The sequence below is a fragment of the Lissotriton helveticus genome, chromosome 1_1 (genome assembly GCF_964261635.1).
Source record: "Lissotriton helveticus chromosome 1_1, aLisHel1.1, whole genome shotgun sequence".
NCBI classification, from domain to species: domain Eukaryota; kingdom Metazoa; phylum Chordata; class Amphibia; order Caudata; family Salamandridae; genus Lissotriton; species Lissotriton helveticus.
The window spans coordinates 516,260,839-516,273,103 of NC_136057.1; the positions used below are offsets into that span (position 1 = coordinate 516,260,839).

At 46.2% G+C, this 12,265-nt stretch overlaps 1 non-coding gene across 1 annotated transcript; it reads right to left on the minus strand.

Moving 5' to 3' along the window:
* Window positions 1-254: 254 nt before the first annotated feature.
* Window positions 255-362, minus strand: LOC144780435 (U6 spliceosomal RNA). Its single transcript, XR_013600746.1, has one exon. It is a non-coding gene; the product is annotated as a U6 spliceosomal RNA (small nuclear RNA).
* Between the last annotated feature and the right edge of the window lie 11,903 nt (window positions 363-12,265).

Here is a 12,265-nt window from a genome sequence, read left to right on the forward strand (position 1 = left end):
CAAGCTGAACTTGTCTGAAGACATTCATCCTCTGTCTTTGAAGTGCAGCAATATGGTCCTATTACCTGGAAAAGTGGGGGATTCCCCCCGCTGGTAACGTGTGTGTGCGCCCCGACACCTGCATCATATAACATGTGAGGCCCCAGCTATTTTTAGCAGTTCACTCCAAGTTTGTCAACTATACTTTTACTCAAAGTGTCAGGCTCTTCTCATTAGAGAGGCCTCCTATTCCCTTCAAGCATGCCATGGTTGTTGATAATATGGAACGCTTCACGAATTTGTGTGTCATCCTTTCGCAGGGGCCAATGCTAATCTTCTCTGTATCGATTCAATTTTAGTATATGTGCTGCCGAAACGAGCGTCACCTCCTGTGTAACTGCACACAGCGTCACCTCCAGTGTAACTGCACACAGTGTCACCTGCTGTGTAACTGCACACAGCACCACCTCATGTGTAACTGCACCCAGCGCCACCTCATGTGTAACTGCACACAGCGCCACCTCACATGTAACTGCACACAGCGCCACCTCATGTGTGACAGCACACAGTGCCACCTCATGTGTAACTGCACACAGCGCCACCTCCTGTGTAACTGCACACAGCGCCGCCTCCTGTGTAACTGGACACAGCGCCACCTCATGTGTAACTGCACACCGCGCCATCTCATGTGTAACTGCACACAGTGCCACCTCGTGTGACAGCACACAGCGTCACCTCATGAGTGACAGCACACAGCGTCACCTCATGTGTAAATGCAGTGTCACCTCATGCATAAACGCACACAGCGTTACCTCATGTGTAAATGCCCAATGTCACCTCATGCATAAACGCACACAGCGTCACCTCATGCGTAAATGCACACAGCGTCACCTCATGCGTAAATGCACACCTTGCCACCTCCTGTTTACCAGAGGGAGCGTTTAATTTAAGACATGGAGATCGAGGCAGGTGTACCCTGCTGTCCTCGCCGTAGAGCACACTCTCCATTCTAAACATAGTAACACGGTAAACAGCGCCAACTCCTGGCATACTTTCACAAGCGTCAGTGTGATAATTCAGTGACTCTGGCTCGTTACTGAAATCTGCCTTTGTTCCCTAATAGGAGGCCTATATCCCTCAGGACGGCACCTCTAATTCTTTAACCAGTAGCCACTGTTTAGTAGTCCATGCAAGAACAGAACGCTCAGCGAGGCCTGCTCAGAGTTTGACTCCTTCACATGGGCATTTCAAATACTGACACCTCTCACTCCTGCAAGTAAGCAGCATCTGGCTCCATAGCAGTGGGCGTGAACTCTTAAAGACAATCAAGTCCATGTACCAGCGGGGTCCAGGGCGATCGTGTTAACTGTAAATTAAATTCAAGATTATTAACATTAAATTACCAGGACCTGCCTAACTGCCCAGAAAAGGATACATCGGCCCGGCCCATCCGGGAATCGCACCCGCGACCTAGGTGTAACCAGCACCACGCCCTAACCAACAGAGCTAATCGACCTCGAATGCGAACCCTCCCCAACATCCCCTGCCCTGGGCCACAAGGCCACTTCCTCGCAGCCCATCCGGATGTGACAGCAACAGAGCTGTAGCGGGGAAACATACTGCATACCCCGAACATGGGGTCACCACTGCAAAGCTGTTGCAGAGGATCCGTCTAATGCCCCAGGCAGGGGACGTGAAGCGGGTCGGGAGGGGGGGTGGCTGCTGCACCTACCCAACTCCATAAGGTTGGCCCGTGGTGGGCTCCGTGCTTTCTGTGAAAACATGCTAAATAGATTTAAACAAAGGCTTCAACATCAGTCACTGCAACAGCATTGAGACAGCCTTTAAAAGTCGACAACTCATGATACACCTGTTTGCAACCACACCAGGCTGAGGAGGGGAGCAGGCGGACACACTTTCCCTCACCTGCTGCTGGGGGCCTGACGCTGTTTGTTCCCCCTGCCGCCGTTGTTTCCAGCTTCACGGCCGCAGTTGGGGGGAACTACAGCTCCCAGCAAGCCCTGGGATAACATCCGGTACCGCCCACGCATCCCGAGGACTAGCGCGCCCGGAGGCGCTTAAATCAAGGAAGCTCCCACTAAGGAGCGGGGACCTGTTTGCAACCACACCGGGCTGAGGAGGGGAGCAGGCGGACACACTTTCCCTCACCTGCTGCTGGGGGCCTGACGCTGTTTGTTCCCCCTGCCGCCGTTGTTTCCAGCTTCACGGTCGCAGTTGGGGGAAACTACAGCTCCCAGCCGGCCCTGGGATAACCTCCGGTACCGCCCACGCATCCCGAGGACTAGCGCGCCCGGAGGCGCTTAAATCAAGGAAGCTCCCTCCGCGTCACGGACGCGAGCTGACGCCGGGCGAAGCCTGGGCAAAGGGCGGGTCCTCTGAAGCCCTCAGAGGTCGAGGAGGTCGGGTCGGGCGCACCCCCCTAACACTGACATTGTCGGTCTCCCCAAGGTACGTCTTCCCCACACTCCTGGTTTCATCTGGATTGACTGTTGGGCAGGTACATACTTTACCTACCACATGAGGGAAACAACGCAGACTTGTGTATATCACCCCGCCCCTTGTGAACTCCACTGTACGGCATATTGCTTCTCGCATCTTCCCAATCCTACCCTTACAGCTACAGGTGGTGATAAATCGTAGTGACTATAACTACTGCATATTCCGTATTGTACTTGTGCCCTATACTGCGCTTAGCTCAGTATTGGGTTTGTCCTGACTCACCCGCTGTTGTGCAATAGTTTCCCTATAGGGGATCCGTTTGTCATCATTGCCATTTAGCGGGGAGAGTGGGAGGGTCCAAGCCCAGTATAACACCTTTTGTTTTCTGTTTGGAATTGAGTAACAGTCTATTTGTGATAACATAAACACCTCCAAACAAACACTATGTCTACTAGGGGCAGTAGAAGCAAAACAGCAGTTGGGGGGGCTCCAATGATAGGCCCAATAGATAACTTTATAATAAGGGCCAATGATGCCATAGATCAGGGCATCTCACTCCTGGAGCACAGGGTTTCGCAAGATTTAGCCCGAGCAAAACGATCATCCCTTGGACTCATTGCATCGGCAAGAACACCAGTTCAGGCCAGAAATATCAATATCAATACCGGACCTATAATTGATGTCCGTGCCGATATCCACAGTATACCAAATGAGCTTAATCTATCAGCATCGAACCCCTTAATAGACTCAGATTTAGAATCTAGTATGGATCTGGAAAGGACCCCGGACCTGCTCATCAATTCTACACCAGATGAAGCAGCTGTAGATAGTACAAGGCAATTAAGGGGTAGGCGGGAGGGTGCCATACGGAAACAAATAAAACATATAACACAGCCTAGTATGTCTAAAGTTAGACAGCATAGCGCGCCAAAGCGAAAGCGAATATCTAGAAAGGGCGCTAACTCACACACAAATGCAGATGGAACAAAAGTAACCATAGAGATAGAAAGCGAAGAGTCTCAGGGGATGCCGCTGGGCACAGGGGACAAATCTGACGCAAATATTGCAAATGACCAACTGTTGGAAAGAATGGGTGAACTTTTTAGCATCTATTTGTCCCCTATAGAATCCAGACTTGTACGCATTGAAAAGCAACTAGCTGAATTAAGCGCTCCCATTAAAAACACTCCTAGTGATGGGGCGCGAACTTGTGTGGGACCCAAATCAAGTTCCTCAAAACCCACATGTCCTAAACCCAAGAACCCCTCAGCTCCAATTATAACTACAAAGCTTAAAACCCCACAAGCTTCATGTAAAGGAACTGCTGGCAACCAACCGGCAGCAAACACTATCATTAATCCTACTGTTAATCTTTATACGACCAAGGTAGCCACACAGTTTGGGAAGGGGCAAAATACTGCCCAGAGCAAGGGGATTCCAAATAGCCAAACTAATAACTCCGCCCAAAATCCTCCAAGGGCTCAGCCCGCCCAAAATACGGCAACTAACATGAGACAGATTCCTCCCCGCATCAGTTTGCCGCCTGAATGCGGGGCGTATGTGCTGGTCCTTGTTAATGTTCCCAAACTTAGGAAGGACCAAGAAGAAACCCCCACATCCCTTAAGAATAAGACCCTACATTGGTTAATTACAAATTTTAACTTCCCAATGGAAGGGGCAAGGGAGATCATTCATACCCAGAGAGTGGGATGGGTAGGCCCACTGAGGAAAAAGTTCGAGGGGGACTGCATAACAGTAAATTTTAAGAACCCCCAATGGGCGGAAAAAACTCTGGCTAGCGCACCACCACCCTCACCATGGGAATTTAACACCACCCTGCTCCCATTGGGTTACTTTTATAGACATTTGATTTCCCCTAAGTCGAATATGGCGAATAACCCTGTTGTGCCTTACCAGGACCCACATTTCTGTACTAGGATTAAGTATCCACTCTTTCACCACAATCAAGACCTCAATCCCCTGAAGGGCCCTGTCCAGTGCCATCAGGCCCCAATACCAGCATATCCGTTGTATTACCCTCACTTTCCCACTATGCCCCAGTATGACCACAGGGAAAGGTCACATTCAACAATTACCCCAAATCAGTATACGCATCAGAATGAAGTAAGGCCACTATTTAATATCCCAACCTATAATAGGTTTGAATATGCCTTTTCAATTTTAGATGAGCAGGATTGACTGGATAATAGGGTAGGTAACAAGACTGGAAGTATAGATACAATCAATGACAACAAGGGATATCTATTACCAGTAGAAGATAGAACAACTCAGGAAAGATTAACTGGTGATATGGATGGCAATAGTGGTTGTCCAAGAGTTGCCTACATTAACGAGGAACATCTATTAGCAACACCAGCTAATGCAACCCAGGGAACACTAATACATGACAACACTGCTCCACTTATAACCCCACATGAATACAAAATTCCTACATTGCCCGAACCCGATGTGAACATAGTGTGGAGTCTTGGGAACAAGCCTACTAGACATCCCAGTTATCGTGGTTTGTCAATTCTTAGCTGGAACGTAGCTGGGCTAGAATTAAGGCTCTCAGGCCCTCAATGGGCAAAGATAATCGATGGCATATTCATCGTTATGTTTCAGGAGACCTGGGCTGTTGGGAACCTACACATAGAGGGCTATCACTGTTTCAGTGTAACAGCGCCCAAACCCAGTTTTGGCCGAGCTGTGGGCGGTTTGTTTATTGGGATTAGGATATTGGCTGGTGGCACAATTCGAGATTTGTCTAGAGGGAATTTGAATATACAAATTCTTGAATACAAGTTAAAGACCCGGATTTATTTAATCAATTTTTATAATAATGATTTTTACTGTGTACCTAATAAGAACTTTGAGGCACTTGCAAAGACCCTACACAATCTGGAATTTAGCTCTCAGGCTGATGTTGGGTCAGGGATTTTAATTGGGGGTGACTTCAATGCAAAGATACTAAAGAATTACAGGACTGAGGATAGGACCCACTCAGATCAAGTGGAACGAAGGGGCATTGAATTAGCCAACATATTAACTGAGTTCACCCTTGGTGATGCCATGGAAATAGGCTACACTTCTAGGGCTTTTCATGCTCCTACGTTCAGAGGTAGGGACAATAGTTCCACCATTGATTATATCTTTATGTCGCCCCATTTAGTAGATTGTGTAGTAAAGTCTACAGTGATGGAGACATCGTTTGGCGATCACAATCCACTTACAGTAACTCTGGATTTAGCCCCTAGTTCGGTTTATAGGAACTTAAATGACGCAAGGGACATCACACCCTCGGTTGATGGTCTGCGACTAAAATGGAGGGGGGTTGATAGCGGGGCAATTTTGGATAGTGTACAAACTAAATACCCTCACCTGATTAACTCCTGCCTATCCATAGACGGTAACCACCACAGGATAATTGCTGATTTTGGCAAATTGTGTTCAACCATAAAAACTCTCCTGTCAGTGCCGTTACCAAAGGAAGGGAAAGAACCAAGGTGGTTTGATTCGGCCTGTTCACTGGCAAATAGGGAATTACGAAGGGCACTTACTACTAAACCCAGGTGTATAACGGCCGTTCAGACAGCTAGGAAACAGTACAAACTTAAAATAGCTGGAAGAAAAGCTGCACTACTCTCTGACCAGTGGGAGTCGCTGGTCGCCAGCGCAAATCTGGGGGGCAGCGGGCCCTTCTGGTCTGCAGTCAGGAAAACAAGAGAAATGGGTAAAAAGCTAACACTAATTAGCTGTAATATAACTAGTAGTGTATGGGAGGCCCACTTCTCTAAAATCTATGCCGCACCACCTGAGGAGTCGACGACTTTCAGCCCAGGACAGTTGTGTGGCCTTCAGATTGATGCCCAAGAAGTAGAAATAGCTATAAAAGAGAGCCTTGGAAACAAGGCACCAGGCCCTGATGGTCTGCCCATTGATATTATTAAGCACAGTCCAGATCTATGGGCACCAATTCTTTTTAATGTCTTCAACAGCTTGCCAACAGTGCCTATGCCTACCACCTGGGCAACCAGCACCATCGTCCCAATCTTTAACCGCATGCGCGCTAGCGGTTTTCCCGCTGTGCAGTGCGATTTTGAAAATCGAGCATTACGTTACAAAGCCAGCTCGTCATGCGCGTAGCGTAGGTAACGCCCATGACGAGCTGGCTTTGTCATGCGCGTCGAAGGGGTTAAAAAGGCAGACAGGTCGGACCCAGTCAGCTATCGTCCGATCTCCCTTTTGGATAACACCTTAAAAATTTTGGGGCGAGTAATTTATAACAGGGTGCTTGAATGGACTGAAGACACAGACTTATTGGACACGTGTCAGATGGGATTCAGGAGCAGGGTGGGGACAGTGGAGCAATGCTTGAACCTAAAATTGATAATTGACAAGTATAGCATTGCTCGATCATCTCCTATTTACCTTGCTTTTATGGATCTTTCATCCGCCTTTGATTTAGTGAACAGATCTAAACTCTGGACCATCTTATTGAATTACGGGCTAGATGAGGCTCTTGTTAACTTCCTGGCCTACCTCCATACTGATCTTAAAGCACAGGTCAGGATTGGGATGGGTGGAGAAGTCTCTGGAGCTATTGATATCGGCAGGGGGGTGAGACAGGGGTGCGTTTTAGCACCCCTGTTGTTTATTATCTACATTAATGGCTTAGCCAGAAGTCTTAAACAAGTTACTAGTGACGTACCGATAATCCTGGGGAAACCTCTACCAGCGTTATTATACGCAGACGATGCGGTGCTTATGGCCCGCACACCAAATGCCCTCCGCTTACTTGTTCAAAGCTTTGTCCAACATATGGAGGGATTAGATCTGCGTGTAAATTTAAAAAAATCTTTTATCATGTCATGTGGCCCTGGGAAACGGAAGCTCAACACCATACACATAGGGACAGATAAACTTGAATCTGTGCCTACATTTCCTTACTTAGGGTTGGTTTTCGCTGCGAACGGCTCGTGGAGTGGGCATTTGGCCCACGCCACGAGCAAGTTCTCGAAAGCCACCAATTCTATCTTGAGCTTGCCTCGCCCGAAGAAAATTGGTGCCACAAGAGCTATTTACATTTTTTTTAGACTACAGTGCCTACCAGTAGCCTCATATGGAGCTGAGGTTTGGGGGTTGGGAAGCAGCCCATGCATCCAACGGGAAGAAAGTCGTTTTTGCAGGAAAATATTAGGCGCCCCAATCTCATCTTCTGATTTTATCTGTCATAATGAATTAAACCTCCCTTACGTTTGTGATTTTATCAGAACCAGACCAGCACTATTCTGGGTTAGGGTTTGGAGGAACAACTCAGCCACCCTTACACAAAATATTATAAAGGATTGCTTAAATTGTGACCATGGCATGGCGATTCCATGGCTCTTAGGAGTCTCTAAAACACTAAGCGCCGTGAACAGAGGTAATCTTTTCTCCGACCCCACCAAGATTGAGCTCAAGGATAATACTGAGGTTAAACACGCACTGTACGCACTTTATAAATCTGAACGGATGGGAAGAGACATATCAAAATCAACTGTTGCAAAATATATGGGAAACGAACTGTGTAGGCAACCACTCCCGCCCTACCTTACTCTACCCATGACCAACTGGGAGAGATCACTTTTGTTTCGTTTAAGAGCGGGTTCAGTGAAATTTCTGTTGTCCTTCCCTTTGGGTTATCGACATTGCACTGACTATAATCCATGCCCGTGTGATGGTGTTAGTACACAGGATGATTTGCACTTCCTATTCTTTTGTAAATTTTATCTAAGATATATTAAATGGTTTTTAACCCCATATTTTAGGAAACATAGACCTCTCTCGTTGGAGGAGTCTTATTTAATGTTGGTTTCCCTGGATTCAGATGAATTAATTTTTCGCACTAGCACTTTCTTGAGACTGATAACACGAGTGCGCAAAATGATGGAAAATCCCTGAAATTAGCCTCATCAGAACTGTATTACATTTTAATCATGTATTTTTGTATGATGTGTTATGTAAATGAATTGTTTTTTATGTGGTACTTTTATGAATTTTATGAAATTCGAATAAAGGTCTTTTGAACTTGAACTTGAACTTGATACACCTACGTCGGCAAATAGCAGGGGAATAGAGTCGCCATACCCTCTAATGGCCTGGATCCATAAAAGCTGAGCCACGGTGGGCTCCATGCTTTCTGTGAAAACCTGATAGATATATCCAACATAAAATCTTCGACATCAGGAGCTGCTAGGCTCTAGCAGCTAGAGCCTCAAGACAGCCATTAACAGTGTTGCCTAGTCTGTACAATGTGAGCCACCTGCCTAGCTTGAATGTAGTCACGTAAGTGGCTTGAGCATCTTAGTATAACTGTTTACACGACCCGCAGCGCAGAGAAACAGTGAAAGGATTTGAGGAAAAACGTACTGCACAATAGACCAAGGCTTGCAGGAGTACGTGGGGACAGCCCATAGTGGCGACGTGACCCGCAGGGCAAAGGCAGAAAGCTGGACAAAAGGCAGAAAGAGGCAGATAGTCCATGCAAAAACGGAACACTCAGAAAGGCCTGCTCAGAGAGTCTGTTAGTCCTTCATACGGGCAGTTATTGCTTCGCATTTGACCTCCCAATACTGACACCTCTTACTCCTGCCCTACGCAGGACCAGGCAATGAAACAACATTCTGGCCCTTGATCCCATCTCTACCAGCGCCTCTATTATTGCCGCAGCACTTGAGTCCTATCAGAGCGTGCATGACTCTAGTCTTGCCGGAGGGACTTCAGCCCTACCGCAAACCGAGACAGAGAGATGGGCAGCAGGCAAGAGGCTGCACCGTGGGCGGGGAAAGGTATTTGTACCCCTGTCCCCTCCACCAGGGCTGGAAGTGATGCGGCCGACTGACACCCTGCTCCCTAAACCGGGGACCCTAATACGCTGACTTGTGTGCCTTCCTGTGGCACTAAGGCGGCCGCCCTGTCAGGAGGGTACCCTGCGTGGACCCCGGGCAGCCTGACAGAATACACTCTAATTAGGGCAAAAGGAAAACCCCCATTTTTCGACAGATGTTCCTCATGTCTAATGTCAATGTCTAACCCAAAGAGTTTCTTCAACACCATAGTTATTATACAGAGATGTTCATCAATCAGTTTCTTTCTACATTGCAGCCAACGATAAATGGCTTTCCTTAGACTTTCATCTACGTTCTGGTCACCTTGCTCTTCTATTTGGGCCTGATGTACTACCTTTCACAAGTTAAGAACAGTCTTTTTGAAACCAGAAACTAATTTTGCTAAGTGACATGTGTACAGAATAAGTATTACGAGGATCTGTATTTTTTTTACTGCAAGTGAGTCAAGGCTTGAAGGTAATCTGTTGTTTGGAATAAACAAGATGTGTCATAAGATCTCAACAGAAAACATGGGATGTGCGTGTACCTTATTCACTTAGATGAGTTCTAGTTGAAAGATGAGGTTTTAGTGTGGTCTGTCTGTCATTTTGGAACAAGAGGGTGTAGGAATGTAATTGGGGCACTCAGTGCTTATGGTGGTTCACTGCTCTGTTTGTACTGTTTTGGAATATCATTGAGGTATTTCGTGAGGGGGTACGAGTAGGACTTTTTATCCACTATATCACATCGTAATTTTGTGTTCTAGTTTATGTAAATAGCATGCGTTGCACATTGACTGAGGCTTGGAATTCTGGATATTTCCACGAAGCTGTGATTCTCTTGAGAACGAATGCCACCAGGTTAGGCGAGTTTGGTGTGCTTTCTGTTTAATGGCGAGTTTCCTCCAATACTTGTAATTAGACAGAGTCATATTCTTACCTGGGTGGATGATAGTCATAATAGTTTTACCCACATCCTAACAATACTGTTGAATCATGGGGTATAAGAGTAGCATGTGCTCTAAATATGCTCCTTTGTTGATACACTTCCTGCAACAGTTATTTTTCAATGGGCTAGCTTTATGTAGTCTGTCTGGTAACCATGACCAAAATGATCTGTGAAGAAAGGAAAAGACGGCTTGAGTAAAACAAGCTGCAAATGAATGAACATTTCATGGCTCTTTAGCAGATCTGTTTATTGTTCTGTTCAGGGGCATTGATGTCTAGGTTTGTTACCCAGGTCTTAAAGTAGACCGGAGTGTAAGTTTGGATTCCTAAATAATTGCAATCTTCGGTAGCTTTGGTGGAGGCAGTTGTTTTTGGGGAGTTTTATACAGCGTGAACATGACACGAAGGTATCAGTGCACTTTAAACGAGCACCATTTACGTTACAGACGAACACATTCATTTTGTTAGACACGGGGAGATTAATTGATTTGCCCAGAATCACAGAACGTTGAGCGTCCCTCCCTGTCGAGACTTGAACCTGGTGCCCCAGCTACAAGGTCAACCGCTCTAGCCGTTAGGTGATTTGTGTCCACTTGAATTTAACTTCTTTTGAGAATTTGTCATTTGTGATTGCATTTTCTATATTAACAATTAGGTTTTGGAAGTTCTTGTGTCCAGAGAGTGGAAGATTGCTGAGTTGGGGATTGTACCTGGGGAAGATGGGAGATGTCCCAGATAGTTGAAAGGAAGCAGTGATCAAACCCATATATTAACAAGCATTAGAAATGCAATAGGTCTCGCATTTGTTTTAGTTACAGCAATGGACATTGTAATTGGCATTTTCTTTTACCAGTTAGTTATGGAGTGTATTTATATGGTGGAATTATGTGGGTTGGATTGATTTTGGTAATTGTGTAATTGTGTGGCATGGAATTGTGTGGTGTGGAGTTGCTTTGTGTAGTGGAATTATGTGGCATGGTGTGATGTGGAACTGTGTGGATAGTATGTGGTATTGCGTGTACTGGAATTATGTGGAGTGTGATTGTGTGTCATGGAATGTAATTACGTGGAATTGTATTTTGTATTGTGGAGTGGTATGTAGTGGAGTTTAATTATGTGGTGTGCTGTTGAATTTTGTGGTATGAAGTTGAATTATGTGTTGTGAATTGGATATATGTGGTGTGTAGTGGAATTGTGTTGTGGAGTGGAATTATGTGGTGTGGAATGTATTTGTGTGGAGTTGAATAGTGTGGCATGGAACAGTGTGGGGTTGAGGGTATTTATGTGGAGTGTTGCTTCATGGCAGAGTGTAGTTTTATTATTAATATTAATGTTATTAATGGGTCTTGTATAGCGCAACGGCTACTCCAAAGGAGTGTCCCGGCGCTTTGTGCTCCAGACCCAGAAAAGAGACTAAAAAAGAAAAATAACAGTAAACAGAACAACAGAAGAAAGGGGGGAACAACACTCTACCCAGCGAATAACCAAGTCTTGAGACCCTTCCTAAAAGCTAACAGATTGGATGTGGATCGTAAGACCAATGGTAAAGAGTTCCATAACTGAGGGGCCAGAAATCTAAAAGATCGCCCACCCAGACGTACCCTCTTTATACGAGGAACTACAGCAAGTGCTAAAGACTCCGATCGTAAGGATCGTGTCGGCTGATAAAAATTCAGCCTCTTCTGTAGGTATTTTGCACCCGTGGCATGCAGTGCTTTGTGGGCTAATGTCAAGGCCTTGAACATTATCCTCTTCCGTATAGGAAGCCAATGGAGGGATTTCAGCATGTTAGAGGCACTGGCTCGACGGTGCAGACCGAAAATCGCTCGTGCTGCAGCATTCTGGGTCACCTGCATGCGCTGTAAAAGGTATTCTGGGAGACCCAGATACAGAATATTAGCATAATCCAATCTGGATCCAATGAGGGCCTGAACTGTTATTCTCCGATGCTCCTCAGACAGCAGAGGGAAAAACTTTCGGAGCATCCTGAGGATCCCGAAACAGGTCCCA